This window comes from Bos taurus, chromosome 15, assembly GCF_002263795.3.
Source record: "Bos taurus isolate L1 Dominette 01449 registration number 42190680 breed Hereford chromosome 15, ARS-UCD2.0, whole genome shotgun sequence".
NCBI classification, from domain to species: Eukaryota; Metazoa; Chordata; class Mammalia; order Artiodactyla; family Bovidae; genus Bos; species Bos taurus.
The window spans coordinates 10,021,542-10,043,879 of NC_037342.1; the positions used below are offsets into that span (position 1 = coordinate 10,021,542).

At 37.8% G+C, this 22,338-nt stretch overlaps 1 protein-coding gene across 1 annotated transcript in view; it reads right to left on the reverse strand.

Moving 5' to 3' along the window:
• The window catches only part of CNTN5 (contactin 5), a 1,670,765-nt gene that overhangs the window by 1,237,176 nt on the left and 411,251 nt on the right, over positions 1-22,338 (reverse strand). The window contains exon 2 of the mRNA NM_001102211.2: positions 13,092-13,230. The gene's annotated coding sequence lies outside the window, so the exon portion shown is untranslated. The remainder of the gene's footprint in view (positions 1-13,091; positions 13,231-22,338) is intronic.

Here is a 22,338-nt window from a genome sequence, read left to right on the forward strand (position 1 = left end):
ACCAAAGAGCCTCCTGATGGAAGTGAAAGAGGACAGTGCAAAAGTTGGCTTAAAGCTCAATATTCAGAAAACTAAGATCATGGCATCTAGTCCCATCACTTCATGACAAACAGATGGGGAAAGTTATGACCAACCTAGATAGCATATTAAAGAGTAAAGACATTACTTTGCCAACAAAAGTCTGTCTAGTCAAGGCTATGGTTTTTCCAGTGGTCATGTATGGATGTGAGAGTTGGACTGTCAAGAAAGCTGAGCGCCAAAGAATTGATGCTTCTGAACTGTGATGTTGGAGAAAACTCTTGAGAGACCCTTGGATTGCAAGGAGATCCAACCGGTCCATTCTAAAGGAGATCAGTCCTGGGTGTTCATTGGAAGGACTGATGCTAAAGCTGAAACTCCAGTACTTTGGCCACCTCATGCGAAGAGTTTACTTATTGGAAAATACTCTGATGCTGGGAGGGATTGGGGGCAGGAGGAGAAGGGGACGACAGAGGATGAGATTGCTGGATGGCATCGCGACTCAAAGGACATGAGTTTGAGTGAACTCTGGGAGTTGGTGATGGACAGGGAGGCCTGTTTTGCTGCGGTTCATGGGGTCACAAAGAGTCAGACATGACTGAGTGACTGAACTGAACTGCCTGGAGTAGTTGACCTGGGGTGGCATTACTCTCTTTTTCTCCTTATTCTCACGGTGATGAAAAAAGAACAACAGAGTGAAAATGCACAAAGTATCTGAAGGCCTAAGGGAAAGCTGATATACTATTACTTTTGCCTCATTCTATTGGCCAAAGAAAGTCACATGGCTAAGCCCAAAGTCTAAGGACAGGTTAATCACATGACAAATTATATAGTAAATCACATTTTAAATTATATAACAAATTAAAAACAATATTACAATCTATCATGCTGGCAAACTGTAAACTTGGAAAGTTATTCTACAGTACATTTGTCTGTAAAAGTATTGATTGCCAATATCAGAGTTTTTGTTGTTGTGTTTGTTTAATTTCATAACAAAAGAGAGCTGTTAAGAGTTTGGTACCAAGATGTTTCACCATAATCTTATTTTTACCTTCTTTTTTTCTTCAAATTGTAATGACATGTATTATTTTGTTTATTAATAGACTATTTTCCATGTTTAAAGATATTTCTCTATCTTGAAGGAATGAAATCCTACCAGTATTTTATCCTTATTGTTTAAAACTTTGCTTTTTAAGTTTAATTTAAAAATGTACCTAGAGTTATTTATTTCTTTATTGCATGGAATGCTGAGAGATCTGATTTTATTTATTTTTTATAATGGAAAACTATTTTATTAGAAAAACCTGTGAGACAGCATATTTGTTCTCCACTGATCTGTACACCAAATTTGTATAGAGACACATAAAGTTTTCTGGGTTCTCAAAACACTGCCTCAGGAGTCTAATCTATCCTACTAACACACTATGTTATAGTGATGTTATACTTCCTGAGGGAGGACTAAGATTTCTTTAAAATTGAGTCCAGATCTATGAACATGATATATCTCTATGTTTTTATGCATTTCTTTATGGTTTAGTATATATTTATTATATATATGCTGTCAGCTTTTTTACATTTTTTTATTTTTATGCATTTTCTTAATCTGCCAAGGACAGTTAAAAAATAAAAATGGAACCACTGAACTACCTTTCATTTTTTCATGGTAGTTCAGTGGTAAAGAACCACCCGCCAATCCAGGAAACATGGGTTTGATCCCTTGGTGGGGAAGATGACCTGGAGAAAGAAATGGCAACCCAATCGAGTATTCTTGCCTGGGAAATTCCATGGAGAAAGGAGCCTGCCAGGGTACAGTCCAAACAGTCCCAAAAGAGGTAGACATGACTTAGTCATTAAATGATAAAAAGAACAATTTAAAGCAGAAAGAGATTTAGATATTAGGTGCCAACAAGAATTTCTACAAACAACTACAACAACAACAAAGATGTCCTTTTCATCACAGGGTACTGGAATACAAAAGCAGGAAATCAAGAAATATCTGGAGTAGAATGCAAGTTTGGCCTCAAGTACAAAGTGAAGCAGGGAATAGGCTAACAAGAGTTCTGCCAGGAGAATGCACTTGTCATAGCAAACACCTCCTTCCAACAATACAAGGGACGACTCTACACGTGGACACCACAGAAGGGTCAACGCTGAAATCAGACTGATTATATTCCTTGCAGCCAAAGATGGAGAAGCTCTATACAGTCAGCAAAAATAAGACACAGACCTGTCTGTGGCTCAGATAATCAGCTTCTTAATGCAAAATACAGGCTAAAATTGAAGAAAGTAGGGAAAACCACTAGGCAATTCAGGTATCAGTTCAGTTCAGTCACACAGTCATGTCTGACTCACAGGGGCCCCAAGGACTGCAGCATGCCAGTTCTCCCTGTCCATCACCAACTGCCAGAGCTTACTCAAACTCATGTCCACCGAGTCAGTCATGCCAGGCAACGACGTCATCCTCTGTCATCCCCTTCTCCTCCAGCCTTCAATCTTTCCCAGCATCAGGGTCTTTTCCAATGAGTCAGTTATTTACATCAGGTGGCCAAAGTATTGGAGTTTCAGCTTCAGCATCATTCCTTTCAATGAACACTCAGGACTGATTTCCTTTAGGATTGACTGGTTGGATCCCCTTTCAGTCCAAGAGACTCTCAAGAGTCTTCTCCAACACCACAGTTCAAAAGTATCAACTCTTCCGCACTCAGCTTTCTTCGTAGTCCAACTCTCATATTCATACATGATTACTGGAAAAACCAGAGCTTTGACTAGATGGACCTTTGCTGGCAAAGTAATGCCTCTGCTTTTTAACATGTTGTCAAGTTTGGTCATAGCTTTCCTCCAAGGAGCAAGCATCTTTGAATTCCATGGCTGCAGTCACCATCTGCAGTGATTTTGGAGACCAAGAAAATAGTCTGTTACTGTTTCCATTGTTACCCCATCTATTCCCCTTGAAGGGATGGGATCATATGCCATGATCTTAATTTTCTGAATGTTGAGTTTTAAGCCCACTTTTGAACTCTCCTCTTTCACTTTCATCAAGAGGGTCTTTATTTCCTCTTCATAAGGGTGTAGTCATCTGCATATCTGAGGTTATTGATATTTCTACCAGCAATCTTGACTCTAGCTTTTGCTTCATATAGCCTGGCATTTCACATGATGTACTCTGCATATAAGTTAAATAAGCAAGGTGACAGTATACAGCCTTGACATACTCCTTTACTGATTTGGAACCAGTCTGCCATTCTAGGTCTGGTTCTAACTGTTGCTTCTTGTCCTACATACAGATTTCTCAGGAGGTAGGTCAGGTGTTTTGGTATTCCCATCTCTTTAAGAATTTTCCACAGTTTATTGTGATCCACACAGTCAAAGGCTTTGGCATAGTCAATAAAGCAGAAATAGATGTTTTTATGGAATTCTCTTGCTTTTTCTATGATCCAGCAGATGTTGGCAAATTTAGTCTCTGGTTCCTCTGCCTTTTCTAAAACGAGCTTGAACATCAGGAAGTTAACGGCTCATGTATTGCTGAAACCTGGCTTGGAGAATTTTAAGCATTACTTTACTAGCATGTGAGATGAGTGCAATTGTGTGGTAGTTTGAGCATTCTTTGGCATTGCCTTTCTTTGGGATTGGAATGAAAACTGATTTTTTCCAGTCCTGTGGCCACTGCTGAGTTTTCCAAATTTGCTGGCATATTGAGTGCAGCACTTTCACAGCATCATCTCTCAGGATTTGAAATAGCTCAACTGGAATTCCATCACCTCCACTAGCTTTGTTCGTACTGATGCTTCCTAAGGCCCACTTGACTCAGCATTCCAGGATGTTTGGCCCGAGGTGAGTGATCACACCATCGTGGTTATCTGGTCATGAAGTTCTTTTTTGTATAGTTCTTCTATGTATTTTTGCCACCTCTTCTTAATATCTTCTGCTTATGTTATGTCCATTCCATTTCTGTACTCTGAGGAGGCCTTAAAAATAGCTGATCAAAGAAGAGAAGCTAAAGGCAAAGGAGAAAATGAAAGATATATCTATTTGAATGCAGAGTTCCAAAGAATAGCAAGGAGAGATAAGAAAGCCTTCCTGAGTGATCAGTGCAGAAAAAAAGGGGAAATTAATAGAATGGGGAAGACTAGAGATCTCTTCAAGAATATTAGAGATGCCAGGGGAACATTGCATATAAAGATGGGCACAGTAAAGGACAGGCAATTCAGGTATGATCTAAGTCAAGTCCCTTATCATTATACAGTGAAGGTGACAAATATATCCAAAGGTTTAGATCTGGTAGAGAGAGTGCCTGAAAAACTATGGACTAAGATTGGTAACACTGTACAGGAGAAGTTGACCAAACCATCCCCCACAAAAAGAAAGGGAAAGTAGTTGTCTGAGGAGGCCTTAGAAGTAGCTGAGAAAAAAAAAAAAAAAAGAGAGAGAGAGAAGTGAAAGGTAAAGGAGAAATGGAAAGATACAACCAAATGAATACAGAGTTCCAGATAAAAGCAAGGAGAGATAAGAAAGCCTTCTTAAGTGATCAATACTAAGAAATAGAGGAAAACAATAGAATGGGAAAGACTAGAGATCTTTTCAAGGAAATTGGAGATATCAAGGGAATATTTATGCAAAGATGGGCTCAATAAAGGACAGAAATGTCAAGGACATGGATAATCACGATGGTGTGGTCACTCACTTAGACATTCTGGAATGGGAAATCAAATGGGCCTTAGGAAGTGTTACTACGAACAATTTTAGTGGAGGTGATGGAATTCCAGTTCAACTATTTCAAAATCTAATAGATGATGCTGATAAAGTATTGCATTCAATATGTCAGCAAATATGAGAAAGTCAGCAGTGGACACAGGACTGGAAAAGGTCACTTTTCATTCCAATCACAAAGAAAGTCAATGCCAAAAAATGTTCAAACTACTAAATATGATCATTTCACATTCCAGCAAGATTATACTCAAAAGGCTTCATCATGATGTGAACCAAGAACTTACAGACATTCAACTAAATTTAAAAAGGCAGAGGAATCAGAGATCAAATTGCCAGCAACCCCTGGATCATAGAAAAAGCAAGGGAATATCAGAAAAAAAAATCTACTTTGATTCATTGACTCCACTAAAGGCTTTGACTGTGTGGATCACAAAAAAACTGTGGAAAATTATTAAAATGACAGGAATGCCAGTTCACCTTACCTATCTCCTGAGAAAGCTGTATGCAGGACAAGCAGCAACAGTTAGAACCACACACGGAACACTGGACTTTTTCAAAATTGGGAAAAGATTACAACAAGGTTGTATGTTGTCAGTCTGCTTATTTAACTTCTATGAAGTGTAAATGATGCAAAATGTAGGTCTGGATAAATCACATTCTGAAATCACAAGATTTCAGTGAAAAATATCAACAACCTCATTCATATATGCAGGTGTTACGACTCTAATGACAGAAAGTGAAGAGGAACTAAAGAGCCTCTTGATGAGGGTAAAAGAGGAGAGTAGAAAAGCTAGCCTAAAACTCAACATTCAACAAATGAAGATCATGGCATCCAGTCCCATTACTTTATGGCAAATAGATGGAGAAAAATTGGAACAATGACAGATTTTATATTCTTCGGCTCAAAAAATTACTGTGGATGGTGACTGCAGCCATGAAATTAAAAGACACTTGCTCCTTGGAAGAAAAGCTATGACAAATCTAGTCAGTATATTTAAAAGCATAGACGTCACTTTGTCAAAAAAGGTTCATATAGTCAAACCTATAGTTTTTCCAGTAGTCATGTACGAATGTGAGAGTTGGACCATAATGAAGGCTGAGCACTGAATAATGACTTCTATCAAGATGTGGTGCTTAGAGAAGACTCTGGAGACTCCTTTGGATAACAAGGAAAACAAACCAGTCAATACTAAAGGAAATCAGCACTGAATACTCATTGGTAGGGCTGATTCTTAAGCTGAAGCTCCAATAATTTGGCTACCTGATGCAAAGAGCCAACCCACTGGAAAAGACCCTGATGCTGGGAAAGATTGAAGGCAGGAGGAATAGGGGGTGACAGAGGACAAGATGGTTGGATGGCATCACTGACTCAATGGACATGAATTTGAGCAAACTCCGGTAGATAGTGAAGGACAAGGAAGTCTGGTATTCTGAAGTTCATGGGGTCACAAAGTCAGACATGACTTGGCGACTGAACAACAACAAAATAAACTGTTAAAAGGGCTGGACAAACGAATCTCAGAAAGATTGCTGCTAAACCTTCAATTAACCATTAGCTTTCAAAGATGATTTGCAAAAATTATATATAGCTGTCACTAATGATCATTGCTTCCAACACTAAGACATAAGATATTAAGGAAGGCATCAGGGGTGACTAGAACTGGAAAGATCATGTAAGATTTATACTTCTCTTACAACTTCCATATCTCATGTCTCCTGTTGAGTGGACTCTAACCTTGAATCTTGCTGGCAGGTCTTCTGAGAAGTGCAGTTATTACATCTCCAGGCTCTCTAATGTACTAGAGAGAATGAGGAAATATTGCTATGTGCTGGCAAAAATAAGTCAGAGTATTATTTAATCATTGTTTCTATTAAGATCAGGAGCATTTTTTGGTATTCCATCTTCTAAAAACTTATGACAAGTGAGTCACTTTTCTGTGTTTATTTCATATCCCACAACAGCGCCAGGATTTAAATATTATTAATGTTATGAAAGAGTCATATCTATTTTTCTTTATGCTCTTTGCCTTCTTACCTCCCTACATCTCTATTTCTTTCCTTGCATTACTTCATCCTTTCTTTCCTTACTCTTCCTTTTGTTTCTTCCTGCCTTCTTTTGCTTTTCTTCTTTCTTTCCTTCATTCCTCTCTACCCCTTTCCTACCTTCTCTACTTCTTATCCCTACTCCTCCCTTCTCTTCTTTCCTTTCTTTATTTCTATCAGGTAGTTAGAATGGAAAAAAGAGTCCACGATGGTGGAACTATGCAACAGGTAAAATTTTTAAAAATGCCTTTGGAAGAGGAGGTTGAAGACTGGAGTGGGGACACACCCCCTTCCCTGATTGGTCCTGGGCATAACCAATAAGGAGAACACTGATACCAAGCTCTATCTGCATTGGGCTTATCCAGTCAGACACCAGGGGGAGGATACAGAAGGTATAAAAAGGGAAGCCAAGAGCTATCAGTGTGCTTCTTCATGACTTGGCCTGCCATTGCATATCAGGAGTGTGCTGCCTGCTTCCCACTTGAGCTGAAACTGAGCTGTATCTGAGTTGTAACTAGTTTGTCATTACAAATACTGCCTGATGTCTTCTTCATAAAATGCTGTCTGATTGAGTTACAAGTGGTCCACTATTCTAAATCTTTGCTACAACAAGACAGGAACTAATGGAGAGGAGTAAAGCAAACTAAAACTTCCCTCCATCTTTACTTTTTAAAATCTCACCAGACTCTCAAGTGAAGTTTTATTCTACTTAGTGGTAAAATAATGTGCTACACATTCTATCACAATAGCAATAATAAAAAACACCTTCCAGATACCAAAGTCCAAATGTGTATATGGATAGATGATAGATGAATAGATAAGTAGGTAGACAGATAAACAGATTATGCTGCTGCTGCTAAGTCGCTTCAGTCATGTCTGACTCTGTGCGACCCCAGAGATGGCAGCCCACCAGGATCCCCCACCCCTGGGATTCTCCAGGCAAAAACACTGGAGTGGGTTGCCATTTCCTTCTCCAATGCATGAAAGTGAAAAGTGAAAGTGAAGTCTCTCAGTCATGTCTGACTCGTAGTGACCCCATGGACTGCACCCTACCAGGCTCCTCCGTCCATGGGATTTTCCAGGCAAGAGTACTGGAGTTGTAAAATGAGATGCCCACTCTTTAAAAGTGAAGGAAACAAAGTACATAACAATTAAGGCCAAGTTTCCACAGTTGGTAAATTTACAGCAGAAATTCAAGCCTTGCTTTTTATTATTCCAAAGCCTGTAGTCTTTCCATTTGTCAAAATCACATCAGTGCATTCAATACAATATTGTAAAGTAATTAGCCTCCAATTAAAATTAATAAATTTATATTAAAAATAAATACAAAGCTAGGATTAGAACGCTATCTCAGATTATGCTCAAACTTCAAAGTCTACAGAATATGTCAAAGAACCAAATAAATAAGGGTAAGATAAACTCAGTAGAACTCTCAAAAAAAAAAAAAAAAGATGACAGTTTTTAGGGAAAAGGATCTATATCTTACTAATAATTTTTCTGTCTGGGATTTTCTATGTAAACTAAGCTTAGTACAGAAAGAGCAACAATTTCATACATCTACTGGGAGAGATAGCAGCAAGCTGCTGCTGCTGCTAAGTCGCTTCAGTCGTGTTTGACTATGTGAGACCCCACAGATGGCAGCCCACCATGCTCCTCCATCCCCAGGATACTGCAGGCAAGAATACTGGAGTAGGTTGCCATTTCCTTCTCCGTGGCAGAGACAGAGCCCCTAATATATTTTGTAGGATAGAGTTGAGACATTCAATTAACTAAGCATTTGAGGGTCCCATTGCTTGTATATAAGCAAGATTAAACAGAAACTTTCTTGTATTTGAAAACTACTCCAGAAAAATCATTTTGGTTCTTATTTTCCACACTCAGTTTTCCCTGGCATCTATATAAAGATATAGAAGAACATGGCATAGCCAAAATGTCAACATTCCCTGTTGTTATGAATTCTTTCAACAATAGAAATATTCAGTAAACATTACTATTTGTCAAGTATCATGTATGACATTTTTGAATACATTCATATCACCGGAAGTGTTTGAATGTTTATAGTTTTTAAATGCCTTCTATCATGCTAGCAAAAGTATATGTAATATAAAACCTACGCACTCCTTTATATTACTACACAAACTGATTACTGTTATTTCCCCTCTTGCTTTAGGCTAATTTAGTTTTCTTTGTATCCGTAGGTACTCCAACTGGAAAAACATTAATTCACCAATATATCTTCTATGAAAAATCTCATATTGAAGATCACCCCTTGGTAGTGAACTTAAACCACCCCCTCAACTCTACAACTGGCAGATAGATAAATGCTTAGATAAATGCCAAGAAATTCATACAACTTAAAATTATATAATATTTGATGCTTACTCCTTGGAAGGAAAGTTATGACCAACCTAGACAGCATATTCAAAAGCAGAGACATTACTTTGCCAACAAAGGTCTGTCTAAGTAAAGGCTATGGTTTTTCCAGTAGTCTTGTATGGATGTGAGAGTTGCAAAGAAAGCTGAGTGCTGAAGAATTGATGCTTTTGAACTGTGCTGTTGGAGAAGATTCTTGAGAGTCCCTTGTATTACAAGGAGATCCAACCAGTTCATCATAAAGGAGATCAGTCCTGAGTGTTCATTGGAAGGAATGATGCTGAAGCTAAAACTCCTATATTTTGGCCACGTGATGCGAAAAACTGACTCACTGGAAAAGACCCCGATGCTGGGAAAGACTGCAGGCAGGAGGAGAAGGGGATGACAGAGGATAAGATGGTTGGGTGGCATCACCAACTCAATGGACATGAGTTTGGGTAAACTCCGGGAGTTGGTGATGGACAGGGAGGCCTGGCATGCTGCAGTCTATGGTGTTGCAACAGTCAGACACGACCAAGTGACTGAACTGAAATGAACAAATTATTTAAGTCATTCTATTTTCATTCATGTATCTATGTATTTTTGTATACTTCATATAACAGATTTTCCAAGAAGTGTTTGAAAATAGTATCTTCCAAAAGAGAGAAATCTAAAATATAGTTAACATTAAATAGCTGATTTTTACAAGTGGCAAAATACTTATCTTTATAACAAACATTGAACTGAACTGATAACAAACATCTTAGGACAAATTAAGGTTATATTAGTGAATAACAATTTTGGAGAGAACTCTTCCATCTCCCATCGTGACCATTAGGAATCATACATTCCCATTGATTTGGACACACTACACTTGAAAGACTATTGTGGACATTGCAATTGTTAGAAAGTCCTAATATGCAGACAAAACTATTTTTATGTGATGTCCTCATTTTTTAAGCTGCCAACTCTGGATATCATAACAAGTAGCAAAGCTGTTAACATACACAATACATGTATGCAACTAAAGCATGTGAAAAGGACTTTTCTTTCAAATTTCTATGCAATTTTCAAGAATATTAAGGATGAAGAATTAAATTTCTCATTTCTTTAAAATAAGACACCCCACTCTATTTTTATTAGTTGTTGGACTCTTTTATTTACACACACCGATACCAAGAATTGGGAATTATTTTTTTTTTATTAGGTGATAATAATTCTGCCAATTCTGAAAATCTATAAACCTAGAGCCAAACTCGGGCTCTTCTCTAATGGAATGAAGCTCTTTCTCTTGGAACTGAGCCAATGTCTATTAAATAGCACTGTGTAAGCTATTCAGTGAAACATTTCATTGTCAGAGGCTGAACTCAAGACCCCTTTTAATATACACACACACACACATGTTAACTTTTAGTATGGGAGGAATTTAATTGATTGTGTCAAATGAAACTGTCAGTGCCTTCCCTGAATATTTTTAGTAGTTGTAGTGACAGACTAGGTACCTAAATGAAACAGGGCTTTATTTAAAGTGACACTGTGAATTCACTCTCATCAGATGCATCAATTCTAATTCACTTATGTCTTTTTGGAGCGTTCAGTTTGTCTCATTTGTTTCAACTGTTTCCTATTCTACCAATATTCTTTTCAATTATACAGACAGAATAATAACATGAGTGACACAACAAGAGTTAAGTATGCTCTGCTCAAACCTGTGTCCATAGGTTCCCTGTATAGTAAAATGTTTCCAACCTCAATGTGAAATCTAAATATATTAATAGGCTGACAAAAAGTCTCTTCTCAAGAATTAGAGTTCTGTTGAATGACTTGAATTTAACACAGTTCACCTGGTAATTGATAAAATGCACTTGCTCACAGGTGGCATAGGCATTTACTCTATTCTATTTCCATCTGCTAATATGTCTACCGTAAATTTAGAATTGAATATCCATCATCCAACTGGAAGTGAGCATTAGATCCCAAATCCTCTTACCTGCAGCTGCTATGCTGTGTTCAGTTGTCTTTCTCTAAAAATGTCACAAGCACCATAAATAAGGTTCCTAAAACTGCAAAATTCAATTAAGGTGTCTGCATATAATTTATCTCTGATATCACTGATATTAGATAAGTCACATGTTAATACAGAGTTTCATTTGCTAAGATCCTCCAATGATTAAGAGTTGAAGACAAAATGCTTGATGTACAGGAAATAACACTTTCCAAATGTGTATATATCTTTTATAGTTAGAACACAAATCATTAATTTCATTTTCTATATATGTAACATATTCTCCGGAGAAGGCAATGGCACCCCACTCCAGTATTCTTGCCTGGAAAATCCCATGGACGGAGGGGCCTGGTGGGCTGCAGTCCACGGGGTCGTTAGGAGTCGGACACAACTGAGCGACTTCACTTTCACTTTTCACTTTCATGCATGGGAGAAGGAAATGGCAACCCACTCCACTGTTCTTGCCTGGAGAATCCCAGGGACGGGGGAGCCTGGTGGGCTGCCATCTCTGGGGTTGCACAGAGTCGGACATGACTGAAGCGACTTAGCAGCAGCAGCAACAGTAGCAACATACTCTCAGATAATTCTTGTAGTAATAAAGAGAATTATGATGGCAAAATTTGGCTGAAAAGTCTGTCCAATATTAGAATATGCCAGTGGACTAATTCATGGGGAACTAACTCTTTTCTACAGTTTGGGGTTTCACTGTCAGAGAGTTTCAATCTACTTCCTTAAATTTTCTCTCCCCTTATTTTCTAGTGTTTGAAAAGATGAAAAATTAATGTTGTTTTTAATCCATAAAATTAATTTAAAGATACCTGGTGCAGTTAAGACCTTCAATAAAAATGAAAGACTGGTATCATTTCACGGAATGAATTAAAACACTTGAAATGTAAAGTTTTCTATAGTGATCTGCCAGAACATGACTGTGACTGGCAGAAAGTAAACTGCACGTTAGACTCTTGACTTCACACTCTTCTACAGAACTGTTCTCTAATTTAGATTTAGTCACTTTCCTCCTGTAATTTTCAAGCCTGAGGAAACTGAAAGCATAGAAAAGATATAGAGAATACTTTATGATTTTTCAAATCAATTAACTTCAATTAACCTGACAAATTAAAGGACAAATCCATAGTAGCCTTGAAATTAGGAATGATATTGTCAATATTTTATGAATAATTAGAAAACAAGAACAGACAATTCTATATCCAAAATGGATTGACCTCCTGAGTTGATTATCTCAAAATATATCATACATTTTATAGTTAAGTAGCACACAGTGGATTAAATTGAAATAATCTCTTCATGCACACTTGTGAATATTAAACATGTTTCTAATCATGTATTATAAAACAGTTTAAAGTATTCATTTTAAATGATTATTATTTAACTACACAATGCTTATATTTACTCAAAATAGATGTAACTGATATTTAATGATTTGGGATGTTGTTAGGTTGATGTTCTTTCTATCTATGACTTTCTGCTAATATAACCTAAGTACTTCCTTCAAACTCAAGCTGTCAATAAACATAAAATCCAACCAAAAGGATGTTGGTAGATAAAGATATCAAACAGGAGGCTATATGAGAGTACTGTTTCTCTTATACTTTTCAGCAATTTAACACAATATTTATGTACTTACCAAGCTCATATTAAACTAAAATTTTAATAAAAACAAAATATTTTACTATTTTCACTTCAATATTTTACTATAATATTTTGTAGAATGTGTTTACCAATACAACTAAGTTTTTTTTTTTTTTTTCATTTAAAATAAAAGTTATTTCAAGTAAAAAAAAAAATCCTTAAAATATTGAGTTGTTGTTAAGGAATTCCATAACTGGCAGACACAGGCTTTACATTACTTTTACATTATTTTATATTATTTTACATTATTTTATTATTATTTTCCTTCAACATTCCTTTAAGTTTCAAAGGTATATTAATGAAAGATAAACTGTACCTTCTGTCTGAGAACAGGGCCCCAACTATAAACTTCAGAAAGGAACTGGTTTTGTACAGATATCCTTTTGCCACAGTCATCCAAAAAATGATGCTTAGTAGATCTTGAGTGACACTAAACAGCAATCCTTTAAGGTCACCTGTTAAGAAAATATATCTGCTATTACGGTTACAAATATTTTTTTAACTTTCCAGTATTTGAACAAAATCTACTTTTCTTACTAAATATTTTACGTAATTGTTCAGTTTAGCTATTCAGAAAATGACTATGCTATTTAACAGTATCAATAGATGTTTATAGTTTGTCTAAATACTGTATATTTACTGAGTTGTTACATCACCAGATTTAATTTTTCCTTTATAATTTGTATTTACTAAGAAACAGAAAAGGATATCAAAGGTAAATTTTCATGGATTTCAAAAGCTTCAAGAATACAGGAGTGGGTTGCCATTTCCTACTCCAGGGGATCTTCCTGACTCAAGGACTGAACCCTGGTCTCCTGAATCCTCTGCACTGGCAGGCCGATTATTAACTGCTAGTGCCACTTGGGAATTCCTTCACAATGTATACAGATATCAAATCATCACGAAGTGCACTATAAATATCTTACAACTTTATATGTCAAGTATACCTCAATAAAACTGAAATAAAAATAGCACATTTATTAATTCTTGTATTTCAGCTTTTGGAAAGCTTTTATAGTAATCCTGTACCGTTGTTAGCATTCACATAATTAAGTTGTTTTTATTTTCCATTTATTTAGAGGATTTACAATATTTATTAATCTTAAAAGCTTGTGACCTTCATTTTTAAATATGTTTGAAAATTATGTAAGTGTATGTAATTATTGGTATTCCCATCTCTTGAAGAATTTTCCAGTTTCTTCTGATCCACACAGTCAAAGGCTTTGATGTAACCAATAAAGCAAAAGTAGATGTTCTCCTGGAACTCTCTTGCTTTTTCAATGATTCAAAGGATGTTGGCAATTTGATCTCTAGGTCCTCTGCCTTTTCTAAATCCAGCTTGGACATCTGGAAGTTCAATGTTCATGCACTGTTGAAGCATGGCTTGGAGAATTTTGAGCATTACTTTACTAGCATGTGAGATAAGTGCAATTATGCAGTAGTGTGAGCATTTTTTGGCATTGCCTTTCTTTGGGAATGGAATGAAAAGTGACATTTTCCAGTCCTGTGGCCACTGTGAGTTTTCCAAATTTACTGGCATAAGGAGTGCAGAACATTCACAGCATCATCCATTAGGATTTGAAATAGCTCAGCTGGAATTCCATCACCTCCACCAGCTTTGTTCATAGTGATGCTTCCCTAAGCCAACTTGATTTCACATTCCAGGATGTCTGGCTCTGGGTGAGTGATCACACCATCATGATTATCTGGGTTGTGAAGATAACTTTTGTATAGTTATTCTGTGTAATCTTGCCACCTGTTCTTAATATCTTCTGCTTCTCTTAGGTCCATACCATTTCTGTTCTTTATTGTGCCCATGTTTGCATGAAACGTTCCCTTCAGTTCAGTTCAGTCACTCACTCTTGTCTTACTCTTTGCAACCCCATGGACTGCAGCATGGGAGGCCTCCCTGTCCATCTCCACCTCCCAGAGTTTACTCAAACTCATGCCCATTCAGTTCATGATGCCATCCAACCATCTCATCCTCTGTCATCCCCTTTTCCCACATTCAGTCTTTCCCAGCATCAAGGTCTCTTCAAATGAGTAAGTTCTTCACATCATGTAGCCAAAGTATTGGAGTTTCAGATTCAACATCAGTCCTTCCAATTAACACTCATGACTGATCTCCTTTAAGATGGACTGGTTGGATCTTTTGCAGTCCAAGGGACTCTCCAGAGTTCTACCACCACAGTTTAAAAGCATCAGTTTTTTGACACTCAGCTTTCTTTCTAGTCCAGCTCTCACATCAATATATGACTACCGGAAGAACCATAGCTTTGACTAGATGGACCTTTGTTGGCAAAGTAATGTCTCCGCTTTTTAATATGCTGTCTAAGTTGGTCATAACTTTCCTGCCAAGTAGCAAGCATCTTTTAATTTCATGGCTGCAGTCACCATCTGCAGTGATTTTGGAGCCCAAGAAAATAAAGTCTGTCACTATTTCCATTGTCTTCTCATATAACTGCCATGAAGTGATGGGACTGGATGCCATGATCTTAGTTTTCTGCATGTTGAGCTTTAAGTAAACTCTTTCACACTCCACTTTCACTTTCATTAAGAGGCTCTTTAGTTCTTCACTTTCTGCCATAAGGGTAGCGTCATCTGCATATCTGAGGTTATTGATATTTCTCCTGGCAATCTTGATTCCAGGTTGTGCTTCATCCAGCCCAGCATTTCTCATGATGTACTCTGTATATAAGTTAAATAAGCAAGTTGACAATACACAGTCTTGACGTACTCCTTTTCCTATTTGGAATCAGGCTGTTGTTCCATGTCCAGTTCTAACTGTTGCTTCCTGACCAGCATAAAACTTTCTCAGGTCAGGTTGTTTGGTATTCCAGTCTCTTTCAGATTTTCCACAGTTTATTGTGATCCATATAGTCAAAGGCTTTGGCATAGTCAATAAAGCAGAAATAGATATTTTTTCTGGAACTCACTTGCTTTCTTGATCCAGTGGATGTTTGCAATAATTAACACTGCTGTATGCTATATAAGAAAGTTGTTATGAGAATAAGTCACAAGCTTCCTTATTACAAAGAAATATTTTCTATTATTTCTTTTCTGTCTATAGGTGATAAATATACATTAAGCTCAAGGTGATAACCATTGATAATCATGTATGTAACCTAGATAGCATACTGAAAAGCAGAGACGTTACTTTGCCAACAAAGGTCAGTCTAGTCAAGGCTATGGTTTTCCCAGTGGTCATGTGTGGATGTGAGAGTTAGACTGTGAATTAAGCTGAGCACCGAAGAATTGATACTTTTGAACTGTGGTGTTGGAGAAGACTCCTGAGAGTCCCTTGGGCTGCAAGGAGATGCAATCAGTTCATTCTAAAGGAGATCAGCCCTGGGATTTCTTCGGAAGGAATGATGCTAAAGCTGAAACTCCAGTACTTTGGCCACCTCATGCGAAGAGTTGACTCATTGGAAAAGACTCTAATGCTGGGAGGGATTGGGGGCAGGAGGAGAAGGGGACAACAGAGGATGAGATGGCTGGATGGCATCACTGCCTCAATGGACGTGAGTCTGAGTGAACTCCGGTAGTTGGTGATGGACAGGGAGGCCTGGTGTGCTGAGATTCATAGGGTCGCAAAGAGCTGGACATGACTGAGCGACTGAACTGAACTGAACTGAAGCCAAATCATTATGCTGAACACCTTAAACTTATACAAACATCTAAATAATATCTCTATAAAACTGGGTGAAAAAATATAATAGCATTCATTAATGATTTATTTCATATTTAAAAGAGAAGTAATTACATTTAACATATGTTTCCTCTCATTGGATAAATATCATTTACTTTTTCTAATTGTTAATTTGTAAATTAATCCATTGATTTTTCTTTCTTCAAATATTATTGCCACTGAAAGCAAGGAATAACAATATTGAATCTTTCCAGAATGAATTAGGTTCTATTACTTCATTTGTGAAAAACAAAGAGAGACCTGGAGTGATTCCAGCAGTATACTGAGACAACTCACTTACAATAGCCAACTGATAAATATTAAGAAAGTTTTTAAGGTACATTAATATTCAATTCAGCCTATATGGGAATATTTAAACCCAGAATCAGTAAACACTATAAATTAGGATTTTTAAAACTTACTCATTTGGTTGTTTTACCAGCACATCACTGCTAATCACCACCTCAAAGTGTGAAACCACAGCACATCTTAATTAGCATGTAAAGACTATCATCTCTTAGAGGCAGAGGGCAAAAAATTGAGGCTCAGGTCCATGAGTTAATTATAAAAGTAGCTAAGCTCCAGAAATATGAATTTGCATACCTAACAAGTCTGTTACCCCAGGGTCAGAGTTTTGATTGGGAAGGAGTTAGATGCTGAGATTCATAATAGGGACATCTGGCTAAACCACTCAGAAATACTGAATCCCATATACCCTTTGAGCCTCCTGATGTGGTTTACCCATTTTAGGTAAAGATGTAGATGTGTGTGTGCTCAGTCACTCAGTCATGTCTGAGTCTTTGTAACCACAAGGAATGTAGCCTGCTAGGCTCCTCTGTCCTGGAATTTCCAGGCAAGAATAATGGAGTGGCTTTCCATTGCATTCTTCATTGGATCTTCCCAACCCAAGGATCAAACCAGCATTTCTTGCATGTCCTGTACTGGCAGGCAGATTCTGTACACTGTGCCACCTGGAAAGCCCTGAAAGATGTAGACACCACATCCCAAATTAGACATGATCAGAACCAGAGTGATAAAGTGAATTGAATCAATGGTTCCCATTGCCATGTGTCTACCTGCATTCCACTTTTCTTGTAGTCTGTTTTTTCCATTAAATGTTATTCAAGATCTGTGTCAGAGGAGGTAGCCCTGACTTTCATTACTGGATCAATAGTGCTTTCACTTAGTTTTGTATCTTCAGAGGCTCCTGTGACCAGCTGACCAAGACAGAGAAAGGCCAAGAGTGAGTCAGGGACAGATCTGATTTGTGTGAATGTCATGAAAATGAGCTATATTACGGCAGGCTGATTCTTGAAGACATTCATGGTAGAAATTCTTTTAAAGAACAGTAGACCTGATCATTACATTTGTGTTTAAAGAGAAGAAGGTTAAAGTAAGAATATATAAATGGGCCATGGATAGGAATTGGGCTAACATAAAAAGTGACTATCAGATCAGATAAGATCAGTTGCTCAGTCGTATCCGACTCTTTGAGACTCCATGAATCGCAGGACGCCAGGCCTCCCTGTCCATCACCAACTCCCAGAGTGCACAGAGACTCACGTCCATCGAGTCAGCAATGCCATCCAGCCATCTCATCCTCTGTTGTCCCCTTCTCCTCCTGCCCCCAATCCCTCCCAGCATCAGAGTCTTTTCCAATGAGTCAACACTTCGCATGAGGTGGGCAAAGTACTGGAGTTTCAGCTTCATTCCTTCCAAAGAAATCCCAGGGCTGATCTCCTTCAGAATGGACTGCTTGGATCTCCTTGCAGTCCAAGGGACTCTCAAGAGTCTTCCCCAACACCACAGTTCAAAAGCATCAATTCTTTGGCGCTCAGCCTTCTTCACAGTCCAACTCTCACATCCATACATGACCACAGGAAAAACCATAGCCTTGACTAGACGAACCTTTGTTGGCAAAGTACTGTCTCTGCTTTTGAATATGCTATCTAGGTTGGTCATAACTTTCCTTCCAAGGAGTAAGCGTCTTTTAATTTCATGGCTGCAGTCACCATCTCTAGTGATTTTGGAGCCCCCAAAAATAAAGTCTGACACTGTTTCCACTGTTTCCCCATCTATTTCCCATGAAGTGATGGGACCAGGTGCCATGATCTTCGTTTTCTGAATGTTGAGCTTTAAGGCAACTTTTTCACTCTCCACTTTCACTTTCATCAAGAGGCTTTTGAATTCCTCTTCACTTTCTGCCATAAGGGTGGTGTCATCTGCATATCTGAGGTTATTGATATTTCTCCCGGCAATCTTGATTCCAGTTTGTGTTTCTTCCAGTCCAGCATTTCTCATAATGTACTCTGCATATAAGTTAAATGAACAGGGTGACAATATACAGCCTTGACGTACTCCTTTTCCTATTTGGAACCAGTCTGTTGTTCCATGTCCAGTTCTAACTTGCTTCCTGACCTGCATACAGATTTCTTAAGAGGCAGATCAGGTGGTCTGGTATTCCCATCTTTTTCAGAATTTTCCACAGTTTCTTGTGATCCACATAGTCAAAGTCTTTGGCATAGTCAATAAAGCAGAAAGAGATGTTTTTTCTGGAAGTCTCTTGCTTTTTCCATGATCCAGCAGATGTTGGCAATTTGATCTCTGGTTCCTCTGCCTTTTCTAAAACCAGCTTGAACATCAGGGAATTCATGGTTCACATATTGCTGAAGCCTGGCTTGGAGAATTTTGAGCATCACTTTACTAGCGTGTGAGATGAGTGCAACTGTGTGGTAGTTTGAGCATTCTTTGGCATTGCCTTTCTTTGGGATTGGAATGAAAACTAACCTTTGGAGTTAGCAACCTGGAGATCCAGAAGAACCAAGGGCATAGTCCCTGCTGAAGGCTAGCAGGCTCCAGACCCAAGAAGAACCAATGTTTCAGTTCAAGTCTGTGGGCAGGAGAAAACTGATGTTCCAACTGATAGCAGGTGGGCAGAGGAATTCCCTCTTACATGAAAATTAGACTGTTTGCTTTATTCAGGCCTTCAATTCCCTGGATGTGACTCACCCACATTAGGGAGTACAATCTGCTATACTTAGCCAAAGGATTCAAGTATCAATCTCCTTCAGAAACACACTCACAGAAACACCTAGAAAAATGTTTGACCAAATATCTCTGCAAACACTGTCCCAGTAAAGTACACAACAAAACACTAAGTATCACATTTTCTTAACCCCACATCCTCCTTTCACTTTTCCCTATTTCATTTTACCCAATACAACCACATTCCTCAAAAGAGGTATCTATGACTGTTTTCATTTTCACACCTCACATTCATTCCTTTTTCCATTAATATCTCCCTTCATTCCCAATATTCTATTTTGCTTTTTGGAACTTTATCTTATTCTCTATCAGACTCTTAAGTGTGTGTTTCATCAAAATTCATTCTTGGCCTTTAATCTTTACATTATAATCTCTTCTGAGGTAATCCTTGATTTCATTACATTACCTAAAGAAAAACAAGTGCCAACTTTATAACCATTTTTTTCTCTTGGATTTTTCAAACTCATGATAAAATTAACATATCTAAAATTGAAACCAGGAACAATGTTTGCTTCCCTTCACCTGTTTGTTCAATGTTTGCTTCCCTCTCAAACCTTAACAACCATATCACCTTCCAGCATTCTCTATCTCAGTGAATGATTCCATCATCTTTCCATCTTGCGAAAGCCACAAACCTTAAGGCTTTCTCAGATATCTCATTCTTCCTCAACCATGAATTCAGTAGTTTATCAAATCATGTTTACTTGATCCCTATACATTTCAGAACTTTGTCTTCTCTATCCCCATTACCGTTCATTTAAATGAACATATTTTCTGCATTGCTATTGAATCAGCCTCTTTGCATTTCACTCTGTATCCACTTTAAAATATTGTTCATGAGGCATACAAATGCCCAGAAAGCATATGAAAAAGTGATCAACATAACTAATTATCAGAGAAGTACAGTCAAAACTACAATGGATACGAGAGACGATAAAGAAAGCTGAGCACCAAAGAATTGATGCTTTTGAATTCTCCTGCTGGAGAAGACTCTTGAGAGCCCCTTGGACTGCAAGGAGATCAAGTCAGTCAATCCTAAAGGAAACGAGTCCCAAATATTCTTTGGAAGGACTGATCGTGAAGCTGAAGCTCCAATACTTTGGCTACCTGATGCGAATAACTGATTCATTGGAAAAGACCCTGATGCTGGGAAAGATTGAAGGCAGGAGAGGTAGAGGACAACAGAGGATAAGATGGTTGGTTGGCTTCACTAACTTGATGGACATGAGTTTGGGGAAGACTGGTGTGCTGCAGTCCATGGGGTCATAAAGAGTTGGACATGACTGAGTGACTGAACTGAACTGAACCACCTCACACCAGTCAGAATGGCCATCATCAAAATGTCCACAAGCAGTAAACCCTCCTGCAACATTGGTAGGTATGTAAATTGGTATAACCACTATGGAGAACAGTATGGGGCTCTGTATAAAACTAAAATAGACTTACTTTATGATACAGCAATCCAAGTTCTGGGCATATATCTAGAGAAAACCATAATCCTAAGAGATACATACACCTTAATATTCACTATAGCACTATTTACAATAGCCAAGACACAGAAGCAACCCAAATGTCCATCTACAGAGGAATGGATAAAGAAGTGTGGTGAACATATATAGTGCAATATTGTATATTCAGCCATAAAAGAATGAAATAATGCCATCGGGGGCTTCCCTAGTGGCTCAGTGATAAAGAATCCACCTGCAATGCAAGCGACACAGAAGACATAAGTTTGATCCCTGGGTCAAGATGATCCCTTGGAGAGGGGCGTGGCAACCCACTCCAGTATTCTTTCCTGGAGAACCGCATGGAGAGAGGATCCTGGTGGGCTACAGTTCATAGGGTCGCAGAGAGTCAGACAAGACTGAAGTGAGTGAGTATACATAAGCACAAATGGAACTAGAAATTATCGTACTAAGGTAAGTCAGAGAGAGAACGACAAATATCATATATCACTCATATGTGGAATCTAATTTAAATGATACAAATTAATTTTTTAAAACAGAAACAGACATACAGTTATCAAAAACAAACTTATGGTTACCAAAGGGGAAACGTGGGAGGAGGGATAAATCAGGAGCTTAGAATGAGTATACACACACTACTATATACATATTAATAACCAACATGGGCACACTGTATATCACAGAGAACTCTACTCAACATTCTGTGATATCCTATATAAGAAAATAATCACAAAAAGAATGAATATACGTGTATATTCTACTGATTCACTTTGTTGTACACCTGAAAGTAACAAAACACTGTAAAGCAACTATACTCCAACAAAATTAAAAAAAAAAAAAAAAAAAAACAATGAAATATTATTCATTCTGTAGCTGGAATGATAGTTAAACTGAAAATCAGATAAGAGGCTGGAGTTCTTTTTTTTTTTTTCTTATTTATATGTTTTTGTAATTTATATGCATAACATTTATTTCCTCTGTGTGTATATAATTTTCTTATTATGTTCTATTCATTGTGCTAGTTACTGGAATTTCAAATGTGAACAAAATAAAGACCTGTAGTTAAGTGGATCCAGTGAGACAGCAAGATTGGTGAACAGCCAGTTTCAGTCAGTGCTGTTTGATAAGTTCTGTAAAAGAGGTCAGCCTGGCACTTAAGAATCACAGGAAGGTATCCAGTCCATTGTTGAGCATTCAGGGAAGGCTTTCAGGAGGAGGAGACTTTCATGCTGAAGATGACAGTTGAACATGAATGGGTATATTTGTGGCTAGGGATATGAGTTGCATTATGTGGTTAGGGATCTTGTTTGCTGCATTAAGTAACTTAGAATTGTTTCCCAGGTGGTTATGAGAATTAAAAAATA